The sequence below is a fragment of the Protopterus annectens genome, chromosome 10.part0, assembly GCF_019279795.1.
Source record: "Protopterus annectens isolate FY-2018-M chromosome 10.part0, PAN1.0, whole genome shotgun sequence".
Classification (NCBI taxonomy): Eukaryota; Metazoa; Chordata; order Ceratodontiformes; family Protopteridae; genus Protopterus; species Protopterus annectens.
Window position 1 is genome coordinate 1,462,458,927 of NC_056744.1, and position 15,140 is coordinate 1,462,474,066.

General features: G+C 40.0%; 1 protein-coding gene across 1 annotated transcript in view; it reads left to right on the forward strand.

Annotated features, from left to right (window-relative positions):
* LOC122814304 (NXPE family member 4-like) overlaps positions 1 to 15,140 on the forward strand; it is a 398,587-nt gene that overhangs the window by 36,954 nt on the left and 346,493 nt on the right. The gene's annotated exons all lie outside the window — the stretch shown is intronic.

Consider the following 15,140-nt stretch of genomic DNA (forward strand, 5'->3'; position numbering starts at 1 on the left):
AGCTACCAGCTCAGCCAGACTAACCCGGTCAACAAATGTAAAATAAAATAAATAAATAAATAAATATTGCCCTTATCCCTCCCCCTCCAGCAGCAAGTGTTGTACCTTGCAACAAAATAATAAGCCCTGCCAAGGCTTGCACCCAGGGCCCTGTAAACTAGAGTCAACATAATGTACCATTTCACCATGTGAGCTCCATAACAATGTGGTGATTGTCCAAACATAACTGTTAATAGAGTCATTCAACAATAGGGAAAGGATTCTGTAGAATCAGTTAGGTTTTCTATATGTACATGTATATATGTATGGACATGTATATATGTGGACAAATCAATACATAATATATATATATATATATATATATATATATATATATATATATATATATATGTATGTACATATATGGAGATATACATCTAAAATATATCTACATAAATGCATACACACACACACACACACACACACACATATATATATATATATATATATATATATATAGAAAGGTAAATGAACACACACACACACACACAATATATATATATATATATATATATATATATATATATATATATATATATGTGTGTGTGTGTGTGTGTGTGTGTGTGTGTGTGTGTGTGTGTGTGTGTGTGTGTGTGTGTGTGTGTGTGTGTGTGTGTGTATGCATTAATATACATAGATATAGAATAGCTACAAACACATGCAATCTGAGGGTCATGCTGCTGAACAGTAGAAGTCTGAATGTGAAAATGCACTCACTGGAAGCACTCCTTAAACTGGAGAACATTGACATTTGTGCTGTGACAGAGACCTAGTTAAAGGCAGTAAAAAGCACCCCTGCACTACCAGCTTATAACTCATTCCACACCTTTTGGCTGTATAACTTGGACTGAAGCACCAAAGGTGGTGATATTTCCATATTCATAAAGGATTTGCACACCCCCATAGTGGTAGCACAACATAATGCATCACAGATATTGCAGGTGTAGCTAACACTGGGTAAGACAGTGAGTCAGGTCATAGCCTGCTATAGGTCCCCAACTATGTCCCAAGACTGACACTCTATGTTCCTAATCACCCTGGAGAATTTTAGTGTCCAACCTAACACTCATATTGGTTGACTTCAACTACCACACCATTAAGTGGGAAAACTACTCATGTACCAATGCACTTGCCCAGCGTTTCATGGAATTCATCAATTCCAATGGCCTGCAACAGCTCGTTCCTACACCCACTACAGGTAGCAACATCATTGACCTGGTCATTACTAACATGGGCAACTGTTGGTGCACACCAATAGTCAACACCTCCTTTGTTCGACCTGACCACAAAATCACCTTTGGAAATCCACACCCCGCCCCCTCAGCAAAGGTAACCACCATGAAAAGCCTTTCCAAAGCTAATTTTGGCTTCCTAAAAACAGAGGTGGCTAACCACATGGCAGCCATACAAATGGAGATTAGTTGCATGACTGCTGAATCAAACACCAATGCACTATGAACATGTACACAAATGCATGGATTCTGCCATACCTAATAGAAACAAGACCCTCACCGCCAAACAAAGGCAGCCAACCTGATGGTCTCTGGCCACAAAGACACTCAACAACAGAAGGAGGAAATTGATATGGAATAAAGTGAAGTCCCAAGACTGGGAAAACCTTCTTCTCAGCCTCAATGAAAAGTTGAGATCTCTCATCAAATACTATAAAGCTAGCTGTGACAACAGACTTGCAGCACATAGTAAAGACAACCACAAGGCCACCTACAATGACGTAAAGAATCACCATGGCAACACCAATATTTGCTCTGAGCTACTGAACAATGCTACCTCCTAGACTTCAGCCAACAGATATTGCCAATATACTAGTCAACAGATTCAGTGCCAACTTTACCTCTGTCTCCTCCCCAAAGGACCAAGCACAATACCAGTAAACTGCCAGGCACCCAATATTACTGCTGCACAGGTTAAAACACCACTATCCAAGGCCAAGAATACAGCTTCTATGGGACCTGACAATATACCTGGCTGTGTTCTACATGAACTACAGAGTGATCTGGCACCTCACATGTGTGCCCTGTTCAGTCACAGCCTCACCTCAAGCTTTGTCCCTATCGAATTGTACACTGCTACATTCACCCCTCTCCACAAAGGAGGAGCGACTACAGACTCTGGGGACTATCACCCCATTAGCCTGACAAGTCTGTTATGCCAAGTTATGGAATGCATTATCATGCACCTAATAAACAGGGATATGGGAATCTCCAGACTCACGATCCCACACAGTTTGGTTTTGTGAGGGGTAGGTCATACCTGCTCAATCAATTTGGGCAACTACGTTGAGTCAGTCACCCGACCTGTGGATGACGGCAAGGTGGCTCATACAGCCTACCTTAATCTGGCCTAAGCCTTTGATAACATTCCCTACTGAGGAATCATGCAAAAACTCACTAAGCTAGGCATAAACCCCTATATCACTAGATGGGTTGCAAACTGGCTCATAGATAGAACTCACAGTGTGAAAATAGCTTTCTCAAACTCAGACTGCCAAGCAGTCATGAGTGGATTCCCACAGGGTTCAGTCCATGGTCGTCTCCTTTTGGTATCTACTTCTCTGAAGTCCATGCCAACATGAAGGGACTCTGACTGACAAAGTTTCCAGACAATTGCAAGTCAAGTTGGGAGCCATTATTAACTCCCCAAGTGATGCTGACATTCTACAGAAAGACCATAGAAAAACACAGTTGGCCAGCAAAGATAGCAGTCGAGCATACAGCCAAAAAAACTGATAGTAAATAAACAGACTTTATTGTTATAAAAATAATAAACCGGTTTCAACAAAAATATGCTTTCTTCAGTGTTAGAGAAACAGACACATAGAATGTAATTAGATATACAAATGTATACTTGAAGCTAGCCAATGAGCACACTGGTGAACTACTGATGCTCATGAATAATGCATGAAAAATATAAAAAAACAAAATGCAAGAGACCAAGGCTGCTATTCTAACATATGATAAGATGTTGCAATCAAATTATTGTAGTGTATGTTAAACCCATAATAAGAATAATATTTATTAAATGATGAAGGTATATATAGAACAAAAATATAATAATAATACTACATAAATACACTATGTGTGCATACATGAAATATCAATATTTAATCCACATATAATAGGTCCAACCAGTAAGGACCAACTTCCCTACTGAAAAATATATAGTTGTTGTATAAAGCAACTAACATATATTATTACTCATAATGAATGTGGTATGATATACAAACATGTATGTCCGATCAATATCAGAATTATTGAATTGTATTAGGAAATGTAACTATACTATACCTAACACCACTAATGATTAATGTGAAAACTGAATAGATATCATTCTCCATAAAATTGTGGTTATAGATGATCATTGAGTCCAGGTGGAAAAAGTGAACCCAAACTAATAATCCAATATTTCTCCTTGTGATTCAATATACCGTGCCACCCTTGTGTATTACTATGATCACCAACTATTCTGTCTATGATCATGAACATAAACTGTGCTTGTTGATGTTTTAAAACATGCCAATATAAAGCATTTGTTTCCTTTTTATTTTTAATATCACTGCAATGTTAATTTATACTTCTCCTGTGTGGCCTAGATGTCTGGCCAACATTAAATGCCCCAAAATGGCATGAGGCCAAATAGACAACCCAGTCACTAATGCAATTGCCAAAGATTTTACAATCAAAAACCTTGCTAGTATTACGGCTGGAAAAATGCTTAGACTTGGTGATCTGTTTACAAGACCCACAATGGCCACACGGGAAGGTACCCAACAGTTCATGTCCTGTGATTGTAAGTTGTTTATAAATTGCTCCCCCACTACCTATGTGTTTGTAATGAGATAATAAGGAACCCAATGTTTTTCCTTTCCTGTATGAGAATTGACATTCTTCCCCCAGAACCACTCTGAGCTGTTTATCAGCCATTAGGATATTCCAATGTCTATTTATGATATCCCTAATGACATAATAATTCCTGCCATATGTTGTGATAAATCTGATAATAGATGTCCGGGAATCTGCAGACGGGATATTGTAGTCCAACATTATCTTTCTGTTTATTTGGGAGGATCGTGCCTATGCCTTGTTGATGTCTTCAAGTGTATACCCTCTGCTAACAAATCTATGACATAAATCAAGACTAGCTACATCATAATCTGATTTGGTGGAACTAAGGCGTTTCATGCGCATGAATTGTGATACCGGGATATTCCTGATGGTATGGCGTGGGTGCATGCACGAAGCATGTAATAAGGTGTTATACTGTGGATATTTGCGAAACACTCTGGTAATGATTAATAATATATGTTAGTTGCTTTATACAACAACTATATATTTTTCAGTAGGGAAGTTGGTCCTTACTGGTTGGACCTATTATATGTGGATTAAATATTGATATTTCATGTATGCACACATAGTGTATTTATGTAGTATTATTATTATATTTTTGTTCTATATATACCTTCATCATTTAATATGTATTATTCTTATTATGGGTTTAACATACACTACAATAATTTGATTGTAACATCTTATCATATGTTAGAATAGCAGCCTTGGTCTCTTGCATTTTGTTTTTTTATATTGTTCATGCATTATTCATGAGCATCAGTAGTTTACTAGTGTGCTCATTGGCTAGCTTCAAGTATAAATTTGTATATCTAATTACATTCTATGTGTCTGTTTCTCTAACACTGAAGAAGGCATATTTTTGCCGAAACCGGTTTGTTATTTTTATACCAATAAAGTCTGTTTATTTACTATCAGTTTTTTGGCTGTATGCTCGACTGCTATCTTTGCTGGCCAACTGTGTTTTTCTATGGTATTTCCCGGCCGTGCATCACCCATGTGCACAGCAATTGGTTTTGCCTTGATTCTACAGAAAGACCTCACTGAGACCAATGATTGGTGTTAGAGCCGTGGCCTTAAGCTCAATGTCAGAAAAAGTGCTGTCATCCTATTTGAGAAAAAACTCTTTTCCTATGAATTACCACATCGATGGTAGTCCCCTGAACACATAAGACATTATCACAGATCTGGGTACACAGGTTGAAAACAATGTCTCTTTTGACCACCACATTGCCACTGTAGTCAGAAAGTCTTTCTATGTGGCACATATTATTACTAACGCTTTTGCATCCAGGAAGGCAGAGGTCATTCTCCCCCTGTACTCTTCTTGACAGAGTGACACAGTTTGTTTCAGCATACATATTCTGATGGATGTGAGGTATGAAAATGAAATGTATGTCATTGTTTACTGACAACAATCATCATATCATCACAGTGATTTACCAAAGAAATTATACTAATCTGTAAGACAGACCAGAAATATGAGCAATAAACCTGGACATCCTGAAACAATCTAGCCAGTTGAGAGGTATGCTCAGAACCCCTTACTCCAATGAATCTTGACCAAGGCCGACAAAGTGGTGGGTGGAAGCCATGAAAATGGGGATGTATCTGAAGTACTGGCATAGAGCTGCAGTAACACCTTCCTGTGTGCTCTTACATATTTAGTGAAATACCACCAAGTAATAGGAATAGGAAATCTGCTATGGGTAATTACACATGTATTTGCAAATATATCAGGCACTACTGGGATGTAAGAGCACTGACAGACACCAGTGTGAAAGTGCATACCTACAACCAATATCACCACAGTCACACACCAGTAAGTCAAGGGAACAGTAGAGTATATGGACTGTGTGAACAAATACATCATTGTTTGCCACTCACACTCTAGCCATACATATACTGGCCCAATTCTCAGTGTGGTCTGAATCCTGACTATGGTACAGGACATGTCTCAGTCTGCCCCGACAAACACATACAGTCAATAGACCATCAGAAACTGGAGCAGCACGCACTGTCAAATAAAAAGGGAGCCATAACAATTACATCTACTTATAATAAATCTAATAGATCTAAATCTAATAAATATATCAGTTGCAGATGTCACTGGGTTTGTTGTAACATATCCTTGATGAGGAATATGAAGTCAGTAATACCAATAGATGTGAGTATTGACTGACTGCATTCCCCAGAGTCCCTGACTGATTTTCCAAGGACATTAACTGTCTGGGGAACAGACAAGCCAAAACAGGCAAACATATGGCAGGTCTGTGGACAGCATGCCAGTGGAGAGTTATGTCAGAGACATATCACTGTCAGACGTTAAGTCACTCACTAAATGCATGTCCACACAAACCCTGTCATTCTATCAATCAACCCACTATGTGTATAACAGCACTGATGACATAGAATCTGTTCACTATTCTGGGGATATTTCCCCCATGTTGTTTGGCTGTCTCTGAATGTATTGTGAAGTATTCCCACCTACTGTCTTTAAATGTGTTACCTACCACCTCTGTAATGTCCCTCACACAGGCAAGGGGAAGGGGCATGTCACACATGAAGAGATGTCCCATATATTTGAACTAGCAGCAGTGTCCAGGCCCACAGCACAATACTATGTGGGCACCTACATAGTTGTATGGCCTTAGCAATACCTGATATCTGCACATCTGAAGAGAGGACAGACATAAAGTAACCGGTTATGCATTAGGATGAATGTTTGAAGGATAGAAGTCTGCAACTGAAATGTATGCCATTACTACATGACAGCAGTCCCGATGACATGGCCAAAAAACATAGTAGTCTACAGTTAATAGAATAATATCATATTAATATCCAATAGGAGATACGTAAAAACATATAGCTCAAACACCAAGAACAAGGTAGTGTAGTACTCAGAGTCCCAGCTTTGCATGCAGGGGTGCATGGTTTGAGAACTACTATAGGCAACCTAACTCTACATGAAAAAGCAGTGTTAAAAGTAATAATGTAATAATGCAATAATGCAATATGTGTTAAATTATTTTTGTCAACCAGTGCAGTATAGCCGGTGTAAAATGCATGTATGAATGCATATAACAGGTGATACTAGCCATGTATAACAAAAGAAAAAAAAGAAAAATAAATTGGATAATACCCGTGCTATTGTAATGACAGCACATAGAAACATGTTATGTACAGGAAATGAAATACATTTAGTAAATGATGTCATCACTCTGCAAGTTTATCAGACTGGAATGTGAGCAATGGTTCCCAGGGCTGAGCGATGCTTAGCAGGTGTAAGCATTACTTAAAAGTGAATGCTAAGCAGATTTGTGCAATGGGAAGCATCACTAAGCAAAGCCTAAATGGTGTAAACGCCTATTCATTTAACAGTACATTTGCACTGCTTACTGTCATGCAAAATCGCTTGAACCCACTCAAAACTGCCTTAATTGCTCTGTATCCAATAGCCCTTATTCTGTCTAACAACAAAATAAACAGACCTTGCAGGTCTTGAACCCAGGACCCTATACACTATAGCAACAGCACTGTATCACTAAGCCATCTGAGCTGCACTTCTTTTGGATGTTGTTTGAAACATATCATGCATTGTAACCAGTTTATAATAGGGAATAGACACTGTGCAATCAGAAAGGATTGGTATCTACAAATATATATATGAAAATAAACATATACATATAGAGAGAGAGATAGATATGTATGGAGATACATATTTGTGTATAACGATATGTGGACATATTACCAATAAATACTGAGCTGTGTGTGTGTATGTGTGTGTGAGTGTGTGTGTGTGTGTGTGTGTGCATGTGTGTGTGTATATATATATATATATATATATATATATATATATATATATATATATATATATATATATATATATATATATATATATATATATATTGGTCCTCTTCACATGGTTGACTTTTCAGAAAGTCGACTTTCATATGGCCGAGACCATATGATCGACTTTCAAAAAGCCGACCATTGGGAACTGCTATCTCCATACAGTGCGGAATGGGAAGATTTCCCTCTTACGCATTGTAGTGCGATCTCAGAGTTGGTATATTTAAGTTATGAGGGGTGGAGCCCCCCAAGGGGGGTGCAGGGGGCAGAGCCCCCACTAACAGTTTAAGGTATTTGTTGTGTTTTCTGTTTATTTTACATGGTCGGCTTTTCAAAAGTTGATTATATGGTCTCAGCCATATGAAAGTCGACTTTCTGAACAGTCAACCATGTAAAGTAGACCCTTATATATATATATATATATATATATATATATACATACATATATATGTATGTATAAAAATATATGCATATATATAAATGCATACCTGTCTCAAAATGCCCATACAAACATACTGCTGCTGATAGACCACCCACAGGTCAGCATGCACAGTTGGATACAAAAGGACCCATGACGCTCACATCTGTCCCCCCCACAGTCCAAATAATAAGTGAACAGTAAGTACGCTGCTACAAATTCAGTGGTCAGACATATGACCTCTTAGCAAGATGATGAACATGACTGAAGATAGTAAAGAGGAATACAACCAGTCAGTAATTCACACAATTTTATTTTACTCTCATGTCCTGGCCAAAGCCTTCAAGGAGTAAAACATTAGAAGAAATAATTGCCTTACATTCAAGAAGCAATTAACACATTACATTTAAATACACAGTCTCCAATTACACTCCTCATTTAACTCCCTAGGGCACAAAGTATCACATTTTAAATTTTTAATTGCTCCTGTACATAACAATTGTTCTTTTATGAATGTTTTATCAAACTGAGAAACAGACTATTTCCAAAACAGTACCTTGTAACCCACTACTGTCCCTATGATGAAACCTATTCAAATGTACAGCTACAAAACTGTCTTCTTTCTTATCAGTAATATGTCTCTCATGTTCTAACAGCCTAGTTTTAAAACACTTCCTACTCTCCCCCACATAAAATATGTTACAAGGACATCTAAGAGCATTCTCTATCCACCAACCTCTTGAATGTACAAACTTCCAAATGTTTTCTAGCCTTACCCCTCAGCAGGAATAACAGCACTAAATAATGATAGATCATATAACTAGCAAACTCCTACTGTATGACATATGGACTAAAACCTGACATAATTGGGGGACAGAGGCCGAGTCACATGGCCATAACTGAAATATTGATGTTATACATTGAAAATATTGCTGGTGTTACAACACCTGTCTGGGGAACAGACCAAACATAACAGGCAAATCTCTGGCCATTATGTGGATAGCTCTACAGTTGAGAGCTATGCAGACCCAGAAGTTTGACTGAAACCCATGCAGAAGTAGCATGTTCAGACAAACCCTGTTAAACTAGCTGCATTCAAAACAGATAACAGCAATATTCACATAATGTCCTTAAGTCTTGAAACTTCTGCACCATATAGTTGGCTTGTCTCCACAAGTCTTGTTGTAAGGGATATCAGCTCACGGGTCTACCTGACATGGTCAACAGTTCATATGATCGACACTCATTTGGTCGACAGTTCATTTGGTCGACATGCCAATTTTCCCCCTTCCCCAATGTTGTGCGACCCTGGAGTTGATATATATAGTTAGGGGGGGGTGTGGGGGGCACAGCCTAAAATGCTTGTCGATCAAATGAACTGTCGATCAAATGAGCTGTCGACCATATGAACTGTCAACCATGTGAAGTAGACCCCAGCTCACACACCTCCAGGATGTCATCCTCACAGGAAAGGGAAAGGGCCAACATCCGCATGGAGTACTCAGTTATAGGAGTGTGTTTATTTTATTTTTATTTATTTTACATTTATTGACCAGGATAGTCGGACTGGATACATATCCATTTTCAGCTGAGGTCCAGGGAGAAAAGCTCCATAAACACAATACAGTCAGAATAGCTCAGTCAAAAAAACATGCAGTCAGAAAAGGTAATAAAAAACATGTAGCAATATTATTCATAGAAACATTCATAAGCTGAAGACGTCTAAAAGGTAATAATAACATGTACTGTAATTTACATAAAAACCCAGCCACTGGGGATGCACACTCCAGTACATTTCTTTGTGCGGGTCCCAAGCCCGGATAAATGGGGAGGGTTGCTTCAGGAAGGGCATCTGGCATAAACTTCGCCAAACTATTCATGCGGACAGTAATAAATATTTACATACTGGATTGATCGAGGCACAGGTTAACAATGACCTCCACCAGTACTGTTAGCAAACAGGGTTCTGGCGGAAGTTGGGCTACTGTTGGCTGAAGAAGGAGAAGAGGCGAAAGACATGGCTGAAGGCAGGTAGAGAGGAGAAAGGCTAGGATTGTGGTAGTGAGGGTCGGAACTTTGAATGTTGGCAGTATGACTGGTATAGGGAGAGAGCTAGCCGATATGATGGACAGATGAAGGCTGGTATATTGTATGTGCAAGAGAGCAGATGGAAGGGGAGTAAGGCTAGGTGTATCAGAGGTGGGTTCAAATTGTTTTATCATGGTGTGGATGGGAGAAGAAATGGCGTAGGAGTTATTCTGAAGGAACAGTATGCCAAGAATGTTTTGGAGGTGAAAAGAGTGTCGGATGGAGTGATGTTTATGAAGCTGGAAATTGATGGTGTAATGATGAATGTTGTTAGTGCATATGCTCCACAAGTTGGGTGTGCGATAGATGACAAAGAAATATTTTGGAGTGAGTTAGATGAAGTGGTGATGACTGTACCCAAGGGTGAGAGAGTGGTGACTGGAGCAGATTTCAATGGGCATGTTGGTGAAGGGAACAGAGGGGATGAGAAAGTGATGGGTAGGTATGGTGTTAAACAAAGGAATGCAGAAGGTCAGATGGTGGATCTTGCAAAAAGGATGGACATGACTGTGGTGAATACATATTTTAACAAGAGGAAGGAGCATAGGGTGACATACAAGAGTGGAGGAAGATGCACACAGGTGGATTATATCTTATGTAGAAGGGCCAGTGTGAAGGAGATTGGAGACTGTAAAGTGGTGACCGGGGAAAGTGTAGTTAGGCAGCATGATGTTGGTGATCAAGAAGAGGAGGAGGAGTGTGAGGGCAGCGCCAAGAATCAAATGGTGGAAATTGAAAAAGGGTAATTGTCAGGTGGAGTTCAGGGATGAGTTAAGACAGGCACTGGGTGGCAGTGAAGAGTTACCACATAGCTGGGTAACTACAGCAGAGCTAGTAAGGGAGACTGCTCGAAAGGTGCTTGGTATGACATCTGGACAGATGAAGGACGACAAGGAGACATGGTGGTGGAATGAGGAAGTACAGGAGGGTATACAAAGAAAGAGGTTGGCTAAGAAGAAGTGGGATTGTCAGAGAGATGAAGAAAGTAGACAGGAGTTTAAGGAGATGAGGTGCATGGCAAAGAGAGAGATGGTGAAGGCTAAGGATAAGGCATATGAAGAGTTGTATGAAAGGTTGGAAACTAAGGAGGGAGAAAAGGACCTGTACCGACTGGCTAGACAGAGAGACTGAGCTAGTAAAGATGTGCAGCAGGTAAAGGTGATAAAGGATAATGAGGAAAACATACTCACAAGCGAGAAGAGTGTGTTGAGCAGATGGAAAGAGTACTTTGAGGGGTTGATGAATGAAGAGAATGAGAGGGAGAGAATGTTGGATGATGTGGGGATAGTGAATCATGAAGTGCAATGGATTAGCAAGAAGGAAGTAAGGATAGCTATGAAGAGGATGAAGAATGGAAAGGCTGTTAGTCCAGATGACATACCTTTGGAAGCATGGAGGTGTTTAGGAGAAATGGCAGTGGAGTTTTTAACCAGATTGTTTAATGAAATCTTGGAAAGTGAGAGGATGCCTGAGGAATGGAGAAAAAGTGTTTTGGTGCTGATTTTTAAGAATAAGGGTGATGTGCATAGCTGTAGTAACTACAGAGGTATTAAACTTGATCAGTCACAGCATGAAGTTATGGGAAAGAGTAGTGGAAGCTAGGTTAAGAAGGGACGTGATGACTAGTGGTCAGCAGTATGGTTTCATGCCGGGAAAGAGCACTACAGATGCAATGTTTGCTCTGAGAGTGTTGATGGAGAAGTATAGAGAAGGTCAGAAGGAATTGCATTGTGTTTTTGTAGACTCAGAGAAAGCATATGACAGGGTGCTAGAGAGGAGTTGTGGTATTGTATTAGGAAGTTGGGAGTGTCAGAGAAGTATGTAAGAGTGGTATAGGATATGTACGAGGGTAGTGTGACAGCAGTGAGGTCTGCATTTGGAGTGACGAATGTGTTTAAGGTGGAGGTGGGATTACATCAGGGATCAGCTCTGAGCCCTTTCTTATTTGCAATGGTGATGGACAGGTTGACAGACGAGATCAGACAGGAGTCCCCCGTGGACTATGATGTTTGCAGATGACATTGTGATCTGTAGTGAGAGTAGGGAACAGGTGGATGAGACCCTGGAGAGGTGGAAATATGCTCTAGAGAGAAGAGGAATGAAGGTCAGAAGGACTAAGACAGAATATATGTGTGTGAATGAGAAGGAGGACAGAGGAATGGTGCGGATGCAAGGAGTAGGGGTGGTGAAGGTGGATGCATTTAAATACTTGGGATCAATAGTTCAGAGTATCCGGTGAGTATGGAAGAGAGGTGAAGAAGAGAGTACAGGCAGGATGGAGTGGGTGGAGAAGAGTGTCAGGAGTGATTTGTGATAGACGAGTACCTGTAAGAGTGAAAGGAAAGGTCTACAAGAGGGTAGTGAGACCAGCTATGTTATATGAGTTGGAGACAGTGGCATTGACAAAAAGGCAGGAGTTTGAGCTGGATATGGCAGAATTAAAGATGTTAAGATTTGCATTGGGTGTGATGAGGGTGGATAGGATCAGGAATAAGTATATTAGAGGGTCAGCCCAGGTTGGAAGGTCTGGAGACAAAGCCAGAGAGGCAAGATTACGTTGGTTTGGACATATGCTGAGGAGGGATGCTGAGTATATTGGGAAAAAGATGCTAAGGATGAAGCTACCAGGTAACAGGAAAAGAGGAAGACCTAAGATAAGGTTTATGGATGTGGTGAGAGAGGACATGTAGGTGGTTGGTGTGACAGAGCAAGATGCAGAGGACAGGAATAAATGGAAACAGATGATCCGCTGTGGCGACCCCTAACGGGAACAGCCGAAAGAAGATGATGAGTGTAGTTTACATAAAAAACTTAATTTGTGCCAGATTAGGTTATACCAGCTAATGATACAGGTAAAAACCAACAAAAAAAAAGAAAAATGCTGGCTTCGAATAAGTTTATAGAAATATTTCCTCCTGTTGATATTCCATATTACATACTTCAGTTAAAAAAATGGTATACTTTGTGACAACGGCAACTTTTACAGTCTGAGAACAAGTTGTCGTGTACAGAGTAGGCATTAAAAATTAGGAGACAGGTAACTCAAGGAGTAGTTAGAAATTAGAGGAAGGCATTTAATCAGGGCTTGAGCATGGACATAACCAGTGTGATCTGAAATGAAGTTTGAGTCTTTTCTTAAATTGGACTAATATGGTGGTAAGAATTAGGTGGTCAGGGAGGGAGTTCCATGTTTTACCAATGGCATTTACAAATAGTGAGTGTCCAGATTTATTATTAGTTTTGACTGTTTGGACAAGCAGCCTATTTGCTGAGTGGAGTGAGCTTAGCTTACTGTATGGGGTAATCATATTTTCCAGTGCAGGGGGTTTGTTTGGGTGCCTAAAAAATGTATGATCTTCTATAAGTTGAGTTAGTTGTAGGAGGCTTTGCAACTTTAACCAGCCTTGTTCTTTTAGGTTAAGGCAGTGGTGAGTTCTATAAGGTGAGCCAGTGGCAAATCTGGCAATGTTATTATAGCAGCTGGACAGCTTATTAAGGTCAGATTTGTTTAGGTTAGTAAGTTTGGGAGAGGCGTACAGGAGGGAAGAAAGAAGATGGGATTGGGCTATGGCTACAGTGGTTGGTGGTGTAAGGAAAGATTTTTATCCTGTAAAGTGACCCTAGTTTTTTATTTATGGATTTGATGGATTAATTTATATGGATATCAAAAGTGAGATTATTGTCAATAATAACTCCTAGGAGTTCGGTGAAGGGGTCTGGGGTGATGATGGTCCCATTTTTAGATGTTATGGTAAAAGATGCTGCTGTGGACTTACAGTGGGAGAGAAAAGTAGCAGCTTGGTTTTACTTGGGTTTAGAATCAGACACCTATTTGAGAGCCAGTTTTCAACTGTGGTGAAAGTAGTCTGAGTTTTTTAGGAGTAGATTAGTTGGAGAGGTGTCACAGCAGACCAATGTAGAGTCGTCCGCATACTGGATGCAGGTAGTATCTAGGATGGCTGTGGAGAGGTCATTTATGAAGATTAGGAAGTGAAGAGGTCCTAATATGGAGCCTTGGGGAACCCCCATGGTATTGGGTAACAGGCAGAAGAGCTTGTTCTGCCATAAAACGGCTTGCTTCCTGTCATTCAGATAGGCTTGGAACCATTGGAGGGCTTGATTATCAAAGGATAGGGTTTTCATAGTGTGTATTAGTTGATAATTTACCATATCAAAAGCTTTCAACAGATCTAGAAAGAGGGCTGAGGAAATTTTGTTACTATTCCGGTTGAGGGTGATAACACTGGTGAAGGAAAGGAGGGCTGTGGAGGTACTGTGATGGGGTCAAAATCCATGCTGAGAGTTGGTCACCAGTTTATTCTGAGTGAGGTAGTGAAGAAGTTGTTTCTGCATGCACTTTTCCATGATTTTGGCAAGTGCGGACATGATTGCTATAAGTCGATAGTTAGACAGTTCAGTGGATGTGCCGCCTTTATGGAGATGTATGACATGGGATATTTTCCAGATGGAGGGGATAGTGGCTTCTGATATGGTTCTGTTGATTAGTATTGAGATGGGGAGTGCTATAGCATCTGCAGCGATTTGCAGATATGCAGCTGGGAGGAGATCCGCTGAAAGGGCAGTTGGTTTTAGCTTATTTATTAGGGATTGGATGAGGAATGTAGAGACCGGTTGGAGGCTGAAAGAAAGCAGAGAATTTGGTATAGGAGTATTTTTGATGGAGGCACCAGGAGTTGATTGTCTGGCTAGGGCCTGAATAGTTTCAGTGAAGAAACTGTTAAAGGTATCTGCCACACCTTCGGCACTTTTGTTAGAGGAAGCTGCGGGTGGAGGAGTAGAGGATTGGCCTGGGTGGAGGAGATTGTTTATGTCTGCCCAAAACTTGCGGGGGTTATTTTGATTGTTTTGTTGCAGGTGGC